The 20758-nt window shown below is 37.2% G+C and overlaps 1 protein-coding gene and 1 long non-coding RNA gene across 6 annotated transcripts in view; both read right to left on the bottom strand.

The window, feature by feature from the left end:
* pcdh7b (protocadherin 7b) overlaps positions 1-20758 on the bottom strand; it is a 295557-nt gene that overhangs the window by 128172 nt on the left and 146627 nt on the right. The gene's annotated exons all lie outside the window — the stretch shown is intronic.
* Positions 738-19500, bottom strand: LOC115438299 (uncharacterized). The gene is made up of 3 exons (XR_003938059.1): positions 19080-19500; positions 3009-3014; positions 738-752 (listed from the first exon to the last, which is right to left on the bottom strand). It is a non-coding gene; the product is annotated as an uncharacterized LOC115438299 (long non-coding RNA).

Genomic DNA, 20758 nt, shown 5'->3' with positions numbered 1-20758 from the left:
AATCACATAAATACGACGTGTCCACAAACAGCCCGGCGTTTCCGTTAGCGTGGAAGGAATGTGTCGGAACGAGGAGTCGGAGGGTGATTATGATTATGTATGGGTTTGTGTCGGAGGAGGAGGAGGAGGAGGAGGAGGAGGGGGGAAGGGAGACGCCGTCCGCATAGAAAGAAGCAGGAGTTTGGAGAACAGGCATGAATGAATGCATGAGCGGAGGCCGGCGGTGTGAACACCTGAATGTTACGGGTGTTTGGTGTTTTCTCCACCAACTCCCCGAAGTGAGAGGAGGAGCTTCTACCATCCAGCATGTGCACACAAACGAACAGACGGACATACATATTTACATCCAGGCAGGAGCGAACGGAAACAAGCAGAGGAAAACCACACCAATATAAGGAACTGGGTTCAAGCACAGTTCAGGCCCTTTATATATGTATATCAGTTATATGTATATTAGTTTGCCATAAAACAAATTTTGACTGCTTTAGAAATATTTAACCCATGAAAAGTGTCGAAAATGCCTTGGCATCTCTTAACTCCATTCATTTGGTTTGAATATATGTGGTTATTCCAGTTTTTTTCACTTTTTTGTGATTGATTTTGTGATTGATCAGCTTTCCCACATATTACAGTAAAGTGTGAGAACACATCTGATCCGACAGATTTGACAAAGAGACTAAAAAAATACAGCAAAATTACTTCTTAATTTCTTCAAATTTTCCAGATCTATTGTCTAAAAAAAGTTCTTATATCTCACTGAAAAGTTCGTCTTTAGGCGATTATCTTATTTACGCCAGGGTTTGTTTGTTTGTTTGTTAGCAAGATAACTCAAAATGTTAAGGACAGATTTTCACGAAATTTGCAGGAAATGTTGATACTGGCACAAGGAACAAATTATAAAATTTTGGTGGTGATCGGGGAGGGGGCAGACATATGTGCCTTGGCAGAGGTCTGCGCTCTCTGAGTGCTTTACTAGTTTTAAATGTGCTGTGATGAATATCCAATTTCAAGAAATCTTACCACGATAATTTTCATGTGTTCCATTTGCAGATTTTTTTTGCTTAATTCAATATTTTTTGCTTAATTCAAGATTTTTGGCTTAATCTGAGAGATTTTTTTTTTTTTGCTTGATTCAAGCAAAAAAAAAAAAAAATCTTGAATTAAAGAAAGAAAAATCTTGGATTAAGCAAAAAAAAATCTGAAAAGTGAAACAGATGTTGGTCAGATTAGTTGGACTCAGATTTTCCAGATCTGTCGTCTATAAATCAGCTCTTCTATCTGACTGTACAGTTCCAATGTAGGAGATTCTGATTTTCAGTGTGAGGAGACGTAATAAAACCCTTGGTCAGGTTTATGTTTCCAGTGTCGGCGGTCCAGTTTTGGTCCACGCTCCTTATGTTTGACACCACCTTCCTGGTTTTCTGTTGTTGTTTTATTTCTTCCCACTCTCTCTGATCATGTGACTGCTTGGCTGGGCTTTGTATGTCAGCTGGTGCTTCTGGGAGGAACTAGCGGGGCGGTCTTCAACTGAAGACAATTAAACACCTCGGAGGCACCCAGCCAAAGCCCCCCCCCCCCCCCCCCCTCGTCCCCGTTACCTCCCGGTCGCTCTGTTTCCATCTTGTTTCCCCTCCTCTGCTCACTCCTCCTGCTCTCCCTTTTCTTTTTAACCTCTTCACACCAGACCCATTGTGGCTTCTTCATGTAATAAGGTGGAGGTGAACAGGTTGTGGGGGGGGGGGGGGGGTTTCCCATTTGCTGGTGCATGCTGGAACAGCGCTGGGACACAGTGGGAGTGGTGTCTTTCCCAGTGTGACATCCATAGTGTGTCTGCAGACCACGGCAATAAGCAGATCAGCCCACGCCAAGGCTTTATTTATTTACCTTCAGTTTGGGGGGGGGGGGGGGGGGGGGGTTTCTAATTTTAGCACAACATCGTCCACCATTGATTCACTACAGGTTTGATTTGAGCCACGTTTAACCTCATAAAACCCAAACATACAAAAGCATCGACTGATCTGAAGTGTTTAAGAACTTCTGGCCCAATAATTCTGTCAATACACGGAAATAATTGGTGTAAAATACAGTCATCAGATATGACCATATTTGGACGTTCAGAGGCTCCGTAGTTACCATAGAAACACTGTCATCTTCTACAACATTGATTCACCAGTAAAACCCATGAAGTTGGATTAACGACAGTGGAGAAAATTAACAAAAATGAAGAAAAAAAAACTAATAATGTGGAAAAATTAGCAAAAAATTTACTAAAATAAAGTAAAAAAAAAAAAAAAAAAGAAAAATGGATAAAATAAGCAACAAAATGAACAAAAACAGCCAAAGTAATGAATAAAAGAAATAAAAATTAATTATAAATCAACAAAATAATAAGCAATATTCACAAAACAAGCCACAAACTGAACAAAATTGAAGGAAAAATAATGACAGTGTCAGTTTTTGTAGAATAGCCCTCAACTGTAATCTCAACATGATGATTAAACTACATGATCAGTGAATTAAATATTAGAAAATACATGATTTTCACTGAAAAAAATGCAAAATACAGATGATAATATGATGATAAATGGTGATAAATCACTTACAACAGGTTCAATAGACAAAAATTCATGTGGAACGTGCCTTAAAAGTAACTCTGGGTCTTAATGGGTTAAAGTTGTTACGTTTCAACCACATATTCGACAAAAACTCGACACTTTTCTGTTTCCCATTATGTCGACGCTGGCCTTTAATTCAGTTACAGCGAAGATGCAACAGGATGAAAGCGTCCTTGTGTGTTTTAATGGTTTAATGTCATGAAATCCAAATCCAATGAACTGACACAAGATCAATGATGAAGAAGACCGTTAAAGTTTAATGAAGTGCAGAAGGTTGAACAAACCTAAATGTAGAACATCCAAACACAGCAGTGAAATGAGTCCAAACAGTCACACATTTAAGCATTTACGAGCGTTTTAACCGAGGACCGACGCCATTTTAGAAAATACGACAAGAATCTGGAACTGCTTTGGACTAATTTAGTCATTTATGCTGCATTACGTCACCTGCAGGTGGCGCTGTAGGCTACGTCATACTCTAATTAGACAGTAGAAGAAGTAAGTTTGCTGTATTTTTATTTTTTTTTATGTTAACAATGAAGGGTGTTTATCATTTTAGTTCAGAACGATTCATTCTTACGAAATACTTTCACAATAAGTGACAAATAATGACAACTCCACATTTTTTTCTTTATTGTGTTGTAAAAAAAAAAAAAAAAAAAAAAAAAAAAGGTAAAATTGTATGAAAATGTTGCCAATACAGACAACCTTTTCACAATAACTGCTGAAATTGTGATCATTTTTCTGAAGAAGTTTCAGGTTGGTTCCAGTTATTAAGATTTTCATAATATGATTGTACTATCATTTGTTTTGCATAATTCAAGATTTTTTTTGCTTTATTCAATTTTTTTTTTTTTTTTTTTTGCTTAATTCAAGATTATTTTTTTCTAAATTCAAGGCTTTTTTTTTTTGCTTAATTTCAGGTTGTTTTTTTGCTCAGTTCAGGTTTTTTTTTTTTGGCTTAATTCAAAATTGTTTTGCTTAATTTGCAAGTTTTTTGCTTAATTCAAGATTTTTTTTTTTTGCTTAATTCAAGATTATTTTTTTCTCAATTCAAGATTTGTTTTGTTTAACTCAAGATTTGTTATGTTTAATTTAAGATAATTTTTGCTAAATTCAAGATTTTTTTTCTTAATTAGTTTTTTTATTGTTGTTGCTTAATTCAAGATTTTTTTTGCTTAATTTCAGGTTGTTTTTTGTTGCTCAATTCAAGTTTTTTTTTTTTTGCTTAGTTCAAGATTGTTTTGATTAATTCGCAATTTTTTTGCTCAATTCAAGATTTGTTTTGCTTAACTCAAGATTTGTTTTGTTTAATTCAAGATTATTTTTGCTTAATTTAAGATTTTTTTGTTTTTTTACTTAATTTGCTTTTTTTTTTTTTTTAACTTAATTCAGGATTTTTTTTTTTGCTTGAATTCAGCAGGTTGGTTCTGGTTATGGACTTTTTCATTATGTGATTGTACTTTTTTCCCTGTAAAACCTACAAAAAAGTTCACAGTTGTCATTACTTATAGGTTATGACGCTCTTTTTTTTTTTTTTTTTTTTTTTGCAGACCCGACCCATTTGAGAACAGATTGCCCCGAACGTGGCCCCTGAACTAAAATGAGTTCGACACCCCTGTTCTAAATCAACAGCTGTTGGAGAAAGTGATTTTATTCCGAACATAACAAATGCCCGTGCCATTTGGAGACCGGCCAAATTGCCAGTCGCCGCTCGGTTGCCCCTAAAAAGGCTGGAAATGCACACGGCGGCGTAGATGACTGTAGGCCCTCATTGAAAATACAGTCATGTCTGAGCGGCGCCTGAAAAACCATTCTGTGTCTTCCTGTGTCGCCTACGAGCGCTCGCTCCTGCTTTATCGACTGTGCATCCAGACTGCAGAGCACAAAGCTGAAACACAACCAGGCCGTCGTGTTTAAAGCCAAAAACCACGCGCACGTTTTCCCCCTGAAACAACATGGCCGCCGTACTCCACCGGGCCTTTAACTGCGAGTGTTCGACGCTAACGCTTTAAACGGGAACAGCTAGTACGATGTCCAACAGAGACCGTGGTCATTGTCGATAAAACCAAAAGGCCTGTGTGGTTAAGATACGTCTGCTAAGTCCAGTTTGGGATTTTGACCCCGCCCCCCCACACTTAAAATAAGACAGAATCACCTACAGAGGAACTTTTCAGATATAAGAACTGATTTACAGACAGTAGATCTGGAAAATCTTATCTTAATTCAAACAATTTTTTTTTTTTTTTTGCTTAATTCACATTTTTTTTGCTTAACTCAAGATTATTATTTTTTTTTTTGCTTAATTCAAGATTTGTTTTGCTTAATTCAAGAATCACTTTTTGTTTTTTGCTTAACTCAAGATTTTTTTTTTTTTTTTTTGCTTAATTCAAGATTTGTTTTGCTTAATTCAAGAATTACTTTTTGTTTTTTGCTTAACTCAAGATTTTTTATTTTTTTTTTGCTTAATTCAAGATTTTTTGTTTGTTTGTTTTTTGGGTTTTTTTGTTTGTTTTTTTTTTTTGCTTAAAGATGAACCTTTCAGTGATGTATAAGAGCTGATTTATAGACAATAGATCTGGAAAATATTATCTTAATTAAATTTTGTTTTTAGTTTTTTTGCTTAATTCAAGAATTTTTTTTTTTTTTGCTTCAAGATTTTTTTTTTTACTTTTCACTTTTCTTTTTTTTTTTTTTGCTTAACTTAAGATTTATTTATTTATTTTCCAGTCTTATATGGCATTTGGCCCAGTCTAATTCCTGGGTTTCACTGGGCTGTATAGGCTGCGTGGATGCAGATCTGATCAGATGTATTTGTGCATTTGTAAAGAATTTAATCAGAATGGAACTTCTTTGCAATTTTCTACCATAAGAAGAAGTTTCCAGTCTTTTCAGACGTAGACAAACTTGCAATGTGTCTTGATTGTAGGAGAAATGAATGATTTTGCATCTTCAAATCTCCAAGAAATAAGCCCAGCCGTGTTTATGAGCCTTATGTGACCTAACATTACCTCCACGTAGCTCCAGTCAGGAAGATGGAATGTTTTCATGACTAATATTTTCCTACTGAGCAAGTTATCATGTTCTAATTCTAGCTAAAAATGCAGTTTTCCTCTCTTCATGATGTATTAGTATTCAGATTTGTCCATTCTTCTGATTCTATTAAGGCCCGAACTGACATTTTACCAATAAATTACCAAGTATGATGATGATTGAATTGAACATCGATAATATAAGATAGTCAAAACTGTATTAGCAACTACTGAAAAGTGCATTACAACAGTCATTTTTCCGTTGACCCTCAAATTGCACAAATATAACTTACGCATAAAAATTTGTCTAATGGAAAAACGACATTTTCGCCCAAACTCTTGTTTCTTGCATTGGCAAGAGGTGGTTTTTCAGGCGTAGCGCAATTGGTATATCACGCAAAACTACAAAGGAAACACCTTTTTCTGCAACTAGAGTCAGGTGAATTAAAAAAAAAAAAAAAAAAAAAAAAAACAGATGTTGACGGACGTTACAAAAAGAGAAGAAGAGTTTTAAAAGAAGTATGTCGCGGAATGTGTGGACAAACCAGGAAACCCAACAATTTTTTTAATTTAGTTGGAAATAGAGGGGTAATATATAACAATAATGAATATATCTGTAAATCAACACCTTATTTACATTCATTGCCATGTTTGCGGAATGAGTTCTCGTGACATGATAATAAATGAACAAATCATCGCATTTGTGATTTAATGGAAAAACCGACATTACGCACTTCTGATTTTTTTGACTTTTAGTAAATATCGGTACAGTTTTGCACGGATGTCCAATGGAAAAGCAACATGAAAACATGCATAAAAAATGTCCGATAATAGAAGATGACGTCTGTTTTCCATTTCTTTTCCGTTCTAAACACTAGTTCTACTTCACTGATCACTGAATCCTGATCGGATCGTTCCGGTTCTGGATGCGACCCGACCGTCCGGCCTTTGCGTCGCCGTTTCCTTTCCATATTCCTTTTCGGTATTCCGTTCTAACGGGGCCTGTTATTGTGCCGGGTGGGCTCTGCGGTCCACGACAGCGCCGCCCGCTCTGATCTGAATACCTGCCTGCGCCGGCTGAGCAGTGATCAATCATCCCGCCGTCGACCGCCAACACTCCCCGCCGGCGACTCCGTCACGCCTGAGTCCGACCCCTCCCTTATTTTTTCGCTCCATCTCTTGGATCCATTTGTCGACTCCCTCATTTACTCTTCCTTGCCGTGCTTACTTCTTCTTCTTCTTTTCTTTTTTTCGTTACCTTCCCTCAGTGCTTTCTCTCACATCATCTCACCAGGTCCTCTTGTTCGTACTATCTCCCTCGCTGTCGCTTCGCCTGAGGATATCGCGGAAAGAAATGAGGGGCGAGGGGTAACGGGACAGATGGAAATGAATACGAGACACCCGGCAGACCCCAACACTAAGCCTGCTGTGAAATATACAAACATTCCACCTTAATACAAACTGTTTAAAACCCATTATTCACACCATTTCGTCTGATTTTTCGATTTTTTTTTTTTTTTTTTTTTTTTTTAGCACCGCCTGCCCGGACAGTAACCTTGGGGAGGGCGTTGAGGGAATAGCATGTAGAACTCGCTGATTGATAGCGTGCGAGCTTTCCGCTGGGTGATTTCGGAGCTCCCCCACCATTTGGCGAGGGGGGGGGGCAAAATCGGCACAAATATGCAAACACACAAACAGCAGCGGCGCATGCTCCCACTCCTCCGCTGAGTTGGGGAAATCAGACCTAAGACCAGCACCACCGCTGCCGCTCTTGAAATATGAATGGTTTTAATTAAACAAACTCGCTTTGCCATCTGGCCCTACAATCGGGGCTCGCCTAATGAACAGAGTTGCACACGAGCGCGACGCACACACGCATGCACATTATTAAAACCAGGCTAAGCAGCATTCCAACGGGCCTAGCTTCGTAAATAGAGGGAAACAACAACAATGAAGTGATCTAGTGAGGTGCTTCACAGAGGGGGGGGGGTGATGTAGTGGCTCATTGTGCTGGAAGAGGACCCAGCCGCTGTTGGAAATTTGTTCACAGGTCGTTCCGGCGCCGGGATTCTTTTGTTCGGCCGTCAAAAAAACGCCAAAGCCTCGTGTCGGTTTTACAGACGGAAACAGGCGCTAGGAGTAGGTGTGTCGTTACAGTCGTCACTCCAGGACAGACTTGGTGTCGTTTCTGTCGTACGGATGAGCGACTAATGCCGCATTTACACTACGTGGTATCGGCTCGACTCGACTCGGCCTTTTTGCGTTTCCATTACGAAAAAGTACCAGGAGTCTGGTGCCTGGTACTAGTTTTTTGGTCTCACCTCCGTTCCGGTTCCAGGACTGTGGACCAGATACTAAACGGTGACACTGTGTAAACACTGCAGACCTCTGATTGGTCAGAGTCGTCTGTGTGACCTGACGTTTTACAGAAAACAGATGCAGAAGGTGACAGTAAATACTAGGTCAGTAACAGTACACGTACCGAACCGAACCGTTTCAGTACACACCTGTTCAGTTTGGTACACAGCTGTACCCAAACGGCACAGTATGATGAGAAAAAGAAAAAGGAACCAAAGATGTCGTTCAATGCGGAACTTTAGATCCGTGCAAGTTTCACACAGACATATTGAAGGAGCGCACACTGACCCGAAATACAAAATAACAGCTGATATAAGGTTAAAAAAAATATATATATATATATATAAATAAATAAATAAATAAATATATATATATATATATATGATGTGAACCTGGAAGGAACAGACTGCAGACCCTCCACCATCAGTCCAGTCCAGTTTGGATCAGTTCAGGTTCAGGTGAAAGACAACAACCAGGAAAGAGACGGAGATAAGACGGACGCTGTTTGGCCCCTAGGAACTACGGTAGTTCTAAAACACCTGCTCTCTCTCTCTTTCTCTCTCTCTCTCCATCTATCTGTTTCTCTGTCACACACACACGCTGTATAACATGTAAAGTATATAAAGTTTCACTTTCGTTTCACGCCAGCGTTAGTTACGTTAGTTATGGACCGCATCCCCCCCGTGCTTTTCTAGTTCCATACTGTGTTGTTTGTAGCTGCTGTTTTCTGTATTTATTCCTGCTGTCTGCTCCTAATTTGCTAAATGCGATGTCAGAACTCTTCCAGTCCACTTCTTTAACCCCTGTATGTTGTAATTGTCTCTCCTACAGTCAGTCTGTCAGTTCTGGACTGTGCACATATGCAAACATGTTCTTCTAATCCCCATTTTCAGAGCGACTTCAGACTGATTTGTATGGATGAACATGCAAAACAATGGATACGAAGGTTAATTGTCCTGTTGGTGCCCTTGAACATGGAACTGATGAAGATCTGGAGGTGATACACTGGAAAAAATGCCCCTCTGAAAACAGGTTAAAAAAAATTTTAAAAATTGAATTAAGATATTGTTGCTTGAATTAAGCAAAACATAATAATAATCTGCCAATGGAACAAGTGAAAATTATTAACCAAAAAAAATCTTGAACCAAGCAAAAAAAAATCTTGAATTAAGCAACAAAAACAAACAAAAAAAATCTTTAATTAGGCAAAAAATCTTGATTTAAGCAAAAACAATCTGCCAATGGAACAAGTGAAAATTATTAAACAAAAAATGTTGAATTAAGCAAAAACAAAATCTCGAAATAAGCAAAACAAAATTGAATTAAGAAAAAAAAAACAACCTTGAATTAAACAAAAACCTTGAATTAAGCAAAAAAAAAACTTGAAATAAGCAAAAAAATCTAGATTTAAGAAAAAAAACTTGAATGAAGCAAAAAATCTTGAAATAAGCAAAAAAATATATATTGAATTAGGAAAAAAATCTTTAATTAAACAAAAACCTTGATTTAAGCAAAAAAAAAAAAAAAAAAAAAAAAAAAAAAAAAAAGGGTGACATGGTGGTGCAGTGGTTAGCACTCGTGCCTCACAGCAAGAAGGTCCTGGGTTCGATTCCAACACCAGTCGACGGGGGATGGGACCTTTCTGTGTGGAGTTTGCATGTTCTCCCTGTGTCTGCGTGGGTTCTCTGGCTTCCTCCCACCATCCAAAGACATGCACTAATAGGTGAATTGGTTAATTTAAATTGCCCATAGGTGTGAATGTGAGAGTGATTGTTTGTCTCTATATGTCAGCCCTGCGATGAACTGGCGACTTGTCCAGGGTGTACCCCGCCTTCGCCCCTATGTAGCTGGGATAGGCTCCAAGAGACCCCCGTGACCCTAGTGAGGATAAAGCGGGTTCAGAAAATGAATGAAAAAAAAAAAAAAGATCTTGAAATAAGCAAAAAAAAAAAAAAAAGAATTATAAAAACAACCTTGAATTAAGCAAAAATATTGAATGAAGCAACAAAAATCTTGAATTTTATATATATATTTATAAAAAAAAAAAAAATCTGCCAACAGATCACATGAAAATGACCTTGGTCAGATTTTTCTGAACTCAGATTTTCCAGATCTACTGTCTGTAAATCAGTTCTTCTATCTGACTGTACAGTTCCTCTGTAGATTCTGTCTGATTGTAAGTGTGATCAGATACCTGGACTAGAAATGAGACAAATACACTTGGTAAAATTTTATTTGATCTCCTCCCGTCTTCGAGCATTCACAGTGGAACCTGTGAACCTACAGTGAGCGTCTGTGTCTAAAACTGAAGCCTGTTCTGTTGTAACGCTGCTAAAATCTAAAACAAATAAACCCTGTAAACGGCGCCGGTCCACTTTTCTCCTGTCCTTTAGAACTGCGTCTCAGAGTGTGTTCTGCTGGTGGACTGTGGGACTGATAACTGCTGGGATGGGCCACTTGTCTGTCCTCCTCTATTGAGCCGACTAGCCAACAGTAAATGATGATGTTTGTAATCCAACAGTGGTACCCCGAGATTTCTCAGCAGGAGAGATGGAGTCTGGTGTGTGTCGGTGTGTGTCGAAGTGTGTGTGTTTGTGTGTGTGTGTTGGTTGTCTGGCAGCCAAAGTACAGAAACGTGGGAGGCATGTTAACGTTCGCAGCCAGTATTACTCTCTTAGAAGCTACAATAAATTTGCACTCTTCATCTGTCTTTGCAGCATAAATGATCGCAGGCGTCCGGCTTCTGCAGATCTACGGTGATGCAGAGGAAAATAAAAGTCCAGCAGTTCAGTGGATTTCCTGTGCTCTGTCGCCGCTCGTCAAAAGTTGTGTTTTCAGAAGAGTTTTCCCCCCGTTAAAAGTCCTGCTATTTACGCCTCTGTCACCGCTGTCGACCGTATTTATTCAAAGTTTAAACCCTTAAAGAGCCGAAGAGTCACCGACGACACAAACCATCTACTGATCTAAACTGTTTACCTGCTGATCCACTAATCCGATCGATACATGTCAGTAATTGGTGTCAGTCATTCGTCTTTTCGTGGTCGTGTTTTCTTCACAGCAGAACATAGAAAACATGGTTAAACTGAGAAAATGAGCACAAAACATACAAAATACCTGCAAAATGAGGAAAAACTGAACCAAATATTTCAAAATGTGGTACACAAGTGAACACATACCTACGAAACAATGACGTCTACTCATTTTTTATGACCTGCTGTTACAATTAAGAGCAGAAATCTGGATTCATGGTAAAAAAAAAACAAAAAAACAATCAACAAATTTTGTTTAACCATTAAAGACCAAAAGAGTCACCGACGACACAAACCATCTACTGATCTAAACTGTTTACCTGTTGATCCACTAATACAAACAATACGTAAAGAAAACATGTTTAAACCGAGAAAATGGATCATTTGAAGGAAAAATGAAAACAAAATGTACAAAACGCCTGTAAAATGAAGAAAAAATTAAGGGGAAAAAAATTGAAATGTGAGATTAAAGTGAACAAATACCTACAAAATGATGAACTCTGCTCATTTTGCCGTATATTATTCATTTTCTCCTAATTAAGATGTTTAACTTTTATTGTTTTAAACATTTTCTTTACATACTTACAGAACACTCTTATTTATTTTTAATTTTAATTTCTTTTTAAGCTGTTGAGCTCTTCTGTTCTTTTTCTATTTTTATTTTCATTTTTATTTATTTATTTATTTTTTTTATTTTTATGTTTTATTTTTTAATTAATTTTTACATTAATTTTAATTTTTATTACTTTTTAAGCTGTTGAGCTGTTCTGTTCTTTTTTATTTTTTTAATTTTTATTGTATTTTTTTATGTTTATTTATTTTTTATTTTTATTTCTTTATTTTTATTTTATTTTTATTCTCATTTTTTTTTAAGTTGTTGAGCTGTCCTGGTCTTTTGTATTTCTTTATTTTTATTTTTTTATGTTTATTTATTTATAAAAATATATATATTATTTTTATTTATTTATTTTTATTTTATTTTTACTCTCATTTCTTTTTAAGCTGTTGAGCTGTTCTGTTCTTTTTTTATTTCTTTATTTTAATTTTATTTTTTTAATGTTTATTTATTTATTTATAAATTTTTTTTAATTATTTTTTATTTATTTATTTTTATTTTATTTTTACTCTCATTTCTTTTTAAGCTGTTGAGCTGTTCTGTTCTTTTTTTATTTCTTTATTTTAATTTTATTTTTTTAATGTTTATTTATTTATTTATAAATTTTTTTTAATTATTTTTTATTTATTTATTTTTATTTTATTTTTACTCTCATTTCTTTTTAAGCTGTTGAGCTGTTCTGTTCTGACTCACATGAAAACACACCTCACACACCTCATTTCGTCATGAAAGGGCAAACGCGGAAGCCCGTTATTCCGAGGTGTGCTTGAACTAACACGGTAAAAATTGAAAAAAAATCCGCGGACCCCCACCGGCGATGTGAGGATTAATAATAGAGCGCGAAAGGCTTTGACCTCTGCGATCGCTGTGTACATGTGGAAGGGCTCTTTTCAACATCCGTAACGCTCTAATCGGGCGTTTGACTCCAAAACATTCAGCGTTTATGAATATCTGATGAGCACGGGGGTGGGGGGGGCTTATGAATAAGTGACAAACCCAGCTGTGCATCAAAAAGATCAAGACTTTGTGGAATCCAGCAACGTCTGAGCAGCGCACGAGGCCGGGAGCTGCAAAAAACGCAACTTTATGCTATAGAGTCTGTTTCCTGAAGCTGCTTTTTTTATCATGTTTAATCACAAAATACCATTTATTATAATAAATGATGATAAATCACTTAAGAAAAGTTAAATAGAAACAATAATTCATTTGAGATCATGCGTTATGGAAAAATGGTCCAAAAACGCCAGTAAAATGAGGAAAAAACGAATAAAAACAACTTGAAATGCGGGATAAAAGTGAACAAGTACTTATAAAATGATGAACTCTGCTCATTTTTTAACTATATTGTTCATTTTTTTCCTCATTTTAGAACATCCAGAACCTGTATTTAATCTGTTAACCCTAAAAAAAACCAAAACCATCTACTGATTTAAACTGTTTAATACCTGTTGGTCCACTAATCTGATCAATACATGTCAATAATTAGAGTAAAATACAGTTATTCATCTTTTTATGGTCAAGTTTAATTCACGACTGAACATAGAAAACATGTTTAAAATGAGAAAATGGATCATTTTAAGGAAAAATGGGGACAAAAAGTACAAAACGCCTGTAAAATTAAGAAAAAAATACGAAAAAAAAACTTGAAATGTGGGATAAAAGTGAACAAATACTTAGAAAAGCTCATTTTTTATGACCCACTTGTACAATAAACAGCAGAAATTTGTCTTCATCTTTTAAAAAAAATAAAAATAAATTCATTAAATTCATTTTAAACTGGATATAAGGTACTAAACCACAGGACTGAACATGAGGAAACTGATGGTATTTTTGGTTTTATTCTTGATGGCGTTTTTTTTGCGTCAGGGCTAAACATGGACAAAAGGCTTTTATTTGGATTATTTTACTTTTTTATCCAAGCGTCGATTCGTCTTCCATGACTGTACGAACACCAGGCGTTTGTAAAAACATGCAGCAAACAGTAAATCTCAAACACCACAATTAATTTTAGTTGATGAACGACTGTCCCAGTTTCTATTGATCTTTAAACCACAGCCTGCTATAAATCTCAGATTTTCTGGACAAAAAACTGCGTGTTCTAGAGGTTTTTGGACCAACGGTAGCTCTGTCACTGCTTTTTACCCCGAAAACCAGGGTTCGGCTGAATCCGGCTGCCACCAGAGGGGCGTGGCATAATTTAAATGATTGACTTACCAGTTATGTTTCGGATGGAAGAAACCAAAACAGGAGAAATTAAGAATTCACCAAAAAGAAGGATCGAGGTTTAAAAAGTTAAAACAAAGCTTGATTTATTGCTTCAGGCAAAAATATTCACTAGTTTCTCATCAAACACACTATTCGTCTAACCCCTTTGTGTCAGAAAGGAAAGAAGAGCAAAAAAAGAGTTTCCTTTATTACTTTTTTTTCTTTTGTGACTCTTGGAGACTCCCATTTTTCAGTGACATCATTCATCACACACATTATTGGTTAATAATAGTTACAAACACATCAGACATACGTCAGTCACTCCATATAAGCTAATTCTTAGACGAACACATTCGAACGTTCACCTGAGTTTAACAAGCGCTTTGGACACCTGTCAATCAAACCCTGGTTTGACATCTGCTCCAATAATTCCGTTTACACTGCATCGTTTAACCACAAACAGTTTCAGTACGTATGCTTTTGCGCAATTCGGCTAGCATCCCTGGACCACAAAAAATCCCTTAGTTCATAATCTGTTTTTTTCTGCTCGACTCTCTTTACCACAGTTACTGTCCAGAGCTGCAAAATAAGATCTATGACGTAGAATCTGACCTTTTCTCCAAGTTCAGCCCAGACAGGTGTGACTTCATCTTCACCACACACATGAACCTGACCAACCGTTCACTGTTCAGTAGGGATGGGAATCCAGAACCGGTTCTTTGTGAGAACCGGTTCCCAGTAGCTCCATTCCTTGGAATCGTTTGCCTGCTTAACCATTCTGCCTTCGTTTGCATGACGATGACAAGGTCTAAACAGACCACACCAGGTCCAAACAGACCACACCAGGTCCAAACAGACCACACCAGGTCTAAACAGACCACACCAGGTCCAAACAGACCACACCAGGTCCAAACAGACCACACCAGGTCTAAACAGACCACACCAGGTCTAAACAGACCACACCAGGTCCAAACAGACCACACCAGGTCTAAACAGACCACACCAGGTCCAAACAGACCACACCAGGTCTAAACAGACCACACCAGGTCCACACAGACCACACCAGGTCTAAACAGACCACACCAGGTCCAAACAGACCACACCAGGTCCAAACAGACCACACCAGGTCCAAACAGACCACACCAGGTCTAAACAGACCACACCAGGTCCAAACAGACCACACCAGGTCTAAACAGACCACACCAGGTCTAAACACACCACACCAGGTCTACTGGAACACTGTCAAAGCTTCCATTTCTTCTAAAGGTGGAATCCCTCCAATTTCCTCAAACATTCGTTCACAACATGTGATTCATTTACAGGAATGTCACGTATTTGATACACTACTTCGTGACACTTGTGAATGTAGCGGCAGAGTGAACGCCGGTGCCAGTGCGGGCGACAAACGTCGTAACTCCTCAAATACAAGTTTCCAAAGGGAAGAAGGGAAAGGAAATGAGGTGCACAACAACGGGAGACAAGCCGAGCCGAGTCGAACCGGTTCCATGTGGTAGAAATGCAGCAATAGAGGAATTAGTGAAGAGTCTGTAGTTTCACTTTCACTGTACCCCCCCCCCCCCCCAGCTGGACCGGCGTCATCTGTTATTGTTTGTTCTTTCTGTATATGTTCTATTTTCTGTGCAGATGGAAATATAAAAGACAGTTCATGCAAACACACCTGTTTGTACTCTTTTATTCCCTCACCCAATGAGAATCAATAAGGAATCGGATTGATAAGCAAAATCAATAATGGAATCGGAATCGTTAAATTCTTAATGATTCCCATCGCTACTGTTCAGTGCATATAAAATAAAGATACAAAATATAAACCAGAATATAACAACTTCGGCTTGCAAAACAGCTTATACTATTTCTTCTTTTCCGTTTTGGTTCATGATGTTTGACGTTCATCTGACATTTTAGTGCAAGATTTAAAGTCACACATTCAACTTCCATTTAACCTAAGATACGTCTCACACCATAATGCAGATCTAGATAAACCAGAAAACACAGCCTGTTTTCCAGTCTTGGCCTTTGTTTTCTGCTCTGCACTGATGTGCCTGGGGACTATGGGAGGTCCCCCCCACCCCCCCCACCCCCATACAACATCTCCTTCATCAAGGTCAGGATTGGACTTTATTATTTTATATCGTCTGGTTTTCTTTTCCATGGGGAACGTCCAAAACAACAACAACAACAACACAAAATAACTCGTCTGCCTTCAGACTTGTCCAACTTTTACAAAGAAAGTGGAAATATTTGCACTTTTACACCAAATCCAAAGTGTAACGACTGCGAAAAACACACAATCTGGGCTTAATACACCATACAACACATGCATCATCATCTCAAGCATCTGTAATAAATAATAAAAGGCCCGTTATCCTTTACGTTGACATAAATTACAGACGATTCTCTTAAATTATTACATTTGTTTGTCTTATCCTCGAAGAATAACAACAATCTGCATCCCTACATTTGTCGCTTTTAATATTTTATCACAATATCGTTTTTTACACCGTGACAGAAGGGCGTCGTTGTAGATTCAACTGTGAAATATTCCTCAGTGTCGTTATTTTTAACCCTTAAAGAGCTGAAGAGTCACCGATGACGCAAACCATCAATTAATTCTATCAATACATGGAAATAATTGGTGTCAAATACAGTTCTTCATCTTTACATGGTCATCAGATATGACCCATTTAGACGTTCAGATGCTCCGTAGTTACCGTGGAAACACCCTCATCTTCTACAACATTGATTCACCAGTAAAACCTATGGAGTTGGATCAATGACAGTGGAGAAGATGAAGAAAAATGAAGAAAAAATGTACAAAATGATAAATAATGTGGAAGAGATTAGCAAAAAATAGAGTAAAAAACGTAAAAAATAATAAAATAAGCAACAAGTCATGGATGTGAAATGAATACATCGGTGATGTGAATACTTTTACATGTGAAACATTTCTGTTTAGTGATGTAAACATTCACACCTTATAGAGTCTTGTCTTTTCATTGAAGTAATGGAGTCAGCCCTCTCTTCCAGACCACTTTTCTTTATTTGCTTTAAAAGTTCTTTATATGACAAAAAATCTTGGATAAGCTTTTTTTATGTGATGTGTAGAAATGTAACTGTGCATGTAACAGAAGTTTTGTAAATTGTGCTTTTCCAAATAAACAAAGAATTTAAATAAATAAATAAGCAACAAAATGAACAAAAACAGCCAAAGTAATATAGTAAAAGTGATAAAATGAATAAAAATGAACAATAAATCAACAAAATAATAAGATTAACACTATAAGCCTCAAACTGAAACTGAAAACTGTTTAATACGTGTTGATCCACTAACTCTATCAATATATGTCAATAATTGGTGTAAAATACAGTTATTTATCTTTTCATGGTCATGATTTAGTCATGACTGAACATAGAAAACATGTTTAAACTGAGAAAATGGATCATTTTAAGGAAAAATGGTCCAAAAACGCCTGTAAAATGAGGAAAAAATGAACAAAAAAACTTAAAATGGGTTATAAAACTAAACAAACACTTACAAAATGCTGAACTCTGCTCATATTATTCCTGTTTTCACACCCAGAACCTGTATTTGCTCTTTTAACCTCAGGAAAACCTGCTGAAATGAGTCTTTTGTGCATGTTTTCACTCTGACACAAAGCCCCTCCATGAAGAACAAACCTCCAAATCCCATCAGTTTCCTCACGTCCAGTCCCGTCCTTTATTACCACCCCCCCCCATCACCGCCTCATTCTCATTCTGGGCTTTATCTGGTCTGAACCGGGCTAGTGAGGTCACGATCGGACTCCCGCCACCAATCAAAGTCGCATTACGCATGTAAATGTCCACAATTAAGCGGCGCTAACGACGGCCGAGCCGGCGCTGAGCACCGCACCGAGCCATCTGCTAACTTTTGTTCTCCCTCTGTCCCCACAACGCCAGCGCTTTCTAAAAGGCTGCTGCTGTTGTATATGGAGCCAAGGCGGTGGTGGTGGTGGTGGTGGCGGGGGTCCGATCTGAGCGTGCTCGGGCTACAACACGAAGGGGAGCGCTAATGACTGCCGTTAGCTTCCCCTGAAGACGCTAATATTTGAGCTAACCTTAGATGATCGCATTTTCTTTACACTTAAGTGTTTAGTTCAAGACCAGAGGTTCTGAAGGGTTCTGGTTCAGCTTCAGGACCCACTACACCCCCCCACCCCCCCACCTGGAAGAGGAGGATAATGGAAGCTGTTGGGATGGGCTGTGTTTATGTAAAATGATGTCAGAGTGTTTTTAGAACTGACAGGTACGTTTGTTGTTTGGTTTCGTCTTTCTCTGTTTTTTGGTCTATTGTACTGTTTTTGTTGTTTTGTTAGGGGTTTTTTCTGTCTAGTTTTTTTTTTTTTGTCTATTGTATGCTTTTTTTAAAAAAAATTGGGGGGGGGTTGTGTTTTTTTTCTGTCTAGTCTCTGTTTTTTGTCTATTGTACTTTAAATTTTTTTTTTTTTTTTGAGGGTTTGTTTCTGTCTAGGTTTTTTTATTTGTCTATTGTATGCTTTTTTTTATTTTTGGGTTTTTTTATGGGTTTTTTTCTGTCTAGTCTCTGTTTTTTTCTATTGTATGTTTTTTTTGTTTTGTTTTGTTTTGTTTTTTGTGGCTTTTTTTGTCTAGTCACTGTTTTTTGTCTATTGTACTTTAATTTTTTTTTGGGGGGGGGGTTCTGTCTAGTCTGTTTGTTTTTTGTCTGTTGTACGTTCATTTTAAATAGATAAGTACATCTATTTATTGTCTTTTTTCATGATTTTTCTCTATTGTCATCCATCAGGTTTTTTTTCTTCCCATGTTTTTTTTTTTTTTTAATCTGAATCTTAATCGTCATTACAGTGTATTACCGCCACCTAACGTTGCGGAATATGAATGAATGAAAATAAAGCACAGGTTTGGTTTATTAACATTATTAAACCAGACAAAAGCCCATGACCCACTGGAAACAGGTTTGAGACCCACTTTTGGGCCGTCACCCACCGGTTGAACCGAACAAACGAGGACCCTGCGTCCACCTCAAGGACGCTTTAGTAGAAAACGTACACACTTTGGACCAATCCCAGTCCTCTTTGACCATAAGCCCCGCCTTCTGCCGCCCACACCGGTCCGGGATTTACCCAAAAACCACAGGGACTTTTCAAGATCTGAGGTTTGATTTGAGATTGAAAACAGTCTGTTGAACGCAGAGGGATACATTTGACCATATTTGGGTCAAATGGATGAAGTTTGTATCTTCTAGCCGCCCAGAATTTGTACCACTCCTCTAAAAAGTTCTTCTTTATAATTTCCCTGTCTTTATTCTTTGCTTATGTTTTACTTTGTGGTTCGATGCTAAAATGAGGGAAATAGTGTAGGCTGTTGTTGTATTAAGTTAATGATAAAGGTGTAAAAGCACTGAGGGGTTGGATTAAATAAGTTTAGACTTCTTCCTACTCCTTTTCGACCATGCACTACTCAGACTTGTATGTGCTTGAAGATCAATTCTGTCCATTTAAACGTTATTTTGTTTAGGTCTTAAGTTGCTTTGTTTTGTCTTATTTTTCTTTGCATGTTCGAAATCAAATAAATAAATACAAAAATAAAAAAATACAAAGTACTTTTGCATAAACATGTGTAATGTTTAAAAAAACCCAGGGGTACTGAAAGCTGTGATTGTCTTTTTTTTTTAAAGTGAGAAATACCAAAACTGTAAGCACTGTCAGCAGTTTTTGTTTTTTGTTTTTTTTTTCTCTGTTTGGCACTTTTGTATGAATAAAATAAGAAATACAAACAGGACTCTAATAGATATCATATGTATGAATGGTAATGCTGAGATATTGTGCTCTTTTTCCAATAAAAACAAAAGAAAAAAAAAAGAAAATAGTATGTTGAACAAAACACGGTCCACTTTCAACATGCACTCAGCTGTTTTCCAATCTCACTTGTACACACACACACACACACACACACACACACACACACACACACAGATCTCTAAAAACGATAGCGAGCAGCAGCAGACCATGCTGTTTCTCTTGGATGGAGACTGATTCATGAATTGACCTTGACTCTGTTCCTCCAACAAATCTCCTGTAAAGCTGCACTACTTCACTGAAGCAGCTTCTTAAAAAAAAAAAAAAAAAAGAAAATTAACAGCACATGCTCACTGAGCCCAAACACAAATCCCGCTGAATGACATTATCATATATTACCGATCAATGTTTCCAAAGCGTTCACATTCCACCGTACTCGATAAGCTATTTCCAGTGTTGTTTTTTATTTTCATCCACTTTTGCTCTTACGCTACATGTGATTGACAGAACGATCGCAGTTTTTCATCACGTCGTCCGATCACTTTGAACAAGGAAGGAAATTGAAACGAGCTTTTAATTGAGTCTAATTTGGTCAGTAAATGGACGCCTATTGTCTGAAAAATGGTCCGTCATAAATGTTTTAATTCTGCTGTAATTTGCATTGAAGCCAAATTTTGGAGAAGCAAAAAAAAAAAAAAAAGCTCATTTTCAGTTGGTTTGATCTTTTACGATGAGTCGTTTTTCAAGACAAGGTTCTCTTTTCCTGCTGCGTAAATGCGAATATTTTCTTTAACCTGAACACCTGATTTTAGGGTGAGGTTTGTGGTTTTAGGAAACAGCTTTTTTATTATTTTCTGAGGCTTTTCAACATTCTTTTTACTGGAATCAAGGTAAAAAAAAAAAAACAAAACAAAACAGAAAATTAACAGCACATGCTTTCATATATTACCGATCAATGTTTCCAAAGCATTCACATTCCACCATACTCGATAAGCTATTTCCAGCGTTATTTTGTTTTTATTTTCGTCGTTTCGTCCACTTTTGCTCTTACACTACATGTGATTGACAG

Source organism: Sphaeramia orbicularis, chromosome 18 (assembly GCF_902148855.1).
Source record: "Sphaeramia orbicularis chromosome 18, fSphaOr1.1, whole genome shotgun sequence".
Taxonomy (NCBI): Eukaryota; Metazoa; Chordata; class Actinopteri; order Kurtiformes; family Apogonidae; genus Sphaeramia; species Sphaeramia orbicularis.
This window is presented reverse-complemented; position numbering and strand designations above follow the sequence as displayed.